This window comes from Bos mutus, chromosome X (assembly GCF_027580195.1).
Source record: "Bos mutus isolate GX-2022 chromosome X, NWIPB_WYAK_1.1, whole genome shotgun sequence".
Classification (NCBI taxonomy): domain Eukaryota; kingdom Metazoa; phylum Chordata; class Mammalia; order Artiodactyla; family Bovidae; genus Bos; species Bos mutus.
In genome coordinates this window covers 27,309,174-27,311,160 of record NC_091646.1, presented here as the reverse complement: position 1 = coordinate 27,311,160, position 1,987 = coordinate 27,309,174, and the positions used below count along the sequence as shown (strand labels likewise).

The following is a 1,987-nucleotide window of genomic DNA, read 5'->3' as shown; positions in this document are numbered from 1 at the left end:
AGATCAAGGATGTGGTGGATGTGGGCCATGGCAGAGCTGAAGTGGAAGATGTACCCAGAGGGAGATAGGCAGCTTGGAGCTGGACTGGCTTGAGTGCGGGAGGCCAGAAACTTGCAGAAAGGCTTAGCAGGGATGCCTGAAAGCACTGAGGAGGATCCTGGTCCTAGTCCTTCTGGAATGCAGGGAACACATAGGCATACATAGGAATTCGTGTCCAGTCCACCCTCAGCAGCTGCTGCTTCTTGGCCTGAGAAACAGACCTCAGGGAGGCTGGGGCCACGCCCTGGCACAAGAATGAGGGAACTTCGAGTCTCCTGGCCAAGGTCTCAGAATGCCTGTGTCCTTCAGGATTGTCGCCCAGGTTTTCCACCTCATTTAATGTTAAAGTTATACACGAAGGCTCTCCTCCTAAACTGGGCTGTTCTGGGGACAACATCAGCTCTTTGATTCACTGGAAGCCAGTTGCTATGGTTCCAAATAGATATGTCCCCACAAAGTTCATATGTTGAAATCCTAATCTCCAAGGTGATGATGGTATTTGGAGGTGGAACCTTTGGGAGGTGATCTGGCCATAAGAACCTTCACATGCAGGTGGGCTCGGATTTGAGAATAATGGCTATGCTGCTTAGGCGCAGCCTAAGTCTGGAAGATGTAAAGACTGAATCTCCCGAGAACCCCACCTCAGTTCTGTGGGCCAGACAGGCCCTTGTGGCATTCTGGTCGAATGCAGAAGAAATGAGTGAGCCCAATCATCAGTCAGAGACAAGCCTGGGATCACCCAGTCTACAGGAGGGGCCAGGCTTGGGGTCCCCTTGAAAGCAGCTGGAACCAGACTCAGGTTCCCCCCAGGGTCAGGGAGATCCAGGCCTGGAGTTGCCCCAAAGCCAGCAGAAGTCAAGTCCTGAATTCCACCAACTTCAGTCAAAGCCAAGTGAGGAGTCACCCAAGGTCTCCCAGGACCAAGATGAAGCAGACTCGGAATTGCACAAGAATAAGGAGGAGCCTATCCTGGGGTCCCCCGATATCAGTTGCAGCCAGGCTCAGGATCACTAGAGCCTTACCTTGGTCAGCATCTCTGGGTCCTGAGCCCTCGAAGCCACTACAGGAGCTGACACCCCAGTTGCCCGTCTACCAACGGGATCAGTAGGAGCAGAGCAAGCTAGCTCCAGCCGGGCAGCCGGCAAGAGAAGGCCTCACGCCACAGAAGTGAAAAAGTTCTTCTGCCCAGGCCCCTGCGTCCAAGAAGCCGAAGGAGGAGGAGGTTCCTATAATCCCAAAGGGGAAGTGCAAGTCTGGGGCAGGTGTGGAAGGACCGCTCAAAGAAGAGGTTCTCCCAGATGGTTCAGGACAAGCCCCTGCGCACATCCCGGCAGCAAAAGATGAAAGACCGGCAGGAGAGGAAGCTGGCCAAGGACCTTCCCAGCACCTGGAGGAGGAGAAGGAGCGTCGCTGCAGGGAGAACTTGAAACGCCGCCTGGAGGAGGAGCGGGAGGCAAAGATCGTCCAAGTGATTCGAAACCCTGCCAAGCTCAAGCGGGCGAAGAAGCAGCAGCTGGAATCCATTGAGAAGCCAGACACGCTGACCCAGCTGCAGAAGCCACCACCTCAGTGGCCGGCAGCCGAGATCTGAGCTCAGGACAGCCGAGGCCTTCTGTGGCCAACCGCCGTGTCCACATGGCAGCTCTCGGGGCACTGGCCACATGCCTCTGCTGACCCGGCAGACCGGCTCCATGGCTCCCAGACAGGGGCACCACCCGAGTCGGGGCTCTGAGCCTTCAAAGGACTGGCGGGCAGGTCTCTGTGGAGCAGGGGGAGCCTGGAACCTCGCAGACTGGAGGTGGGAAGAGGGTCAGTCTCCTCCTCCCCACTCATATGCCCCCTCCTTTCCAAGTGACTTCAAACCAAGAAGAGTAATTTCTGGTTCCTCAGGGAACTGATGACTGGAGGGGTGACTCCCCAGAATGTGTATGCTCTGTCTTAGGGTCCT

The 1,987-nt window shown here is 56.1% G+C and overlaps 1 pseudogene; it reads left to right on the top strand.

Moving 5' to 3' along the window:
* Nucleotides 1–612: 612 nt before the first annotated feature.
* On the top strand, nucleotides 613–1,630 carry LOC102283031 (coiled-coil domain-containing protein 86 pseudogene; annotated as a pseudogene).
* Nucleotides 1,631–1,987: the final 357 nt, after the last annotated feature.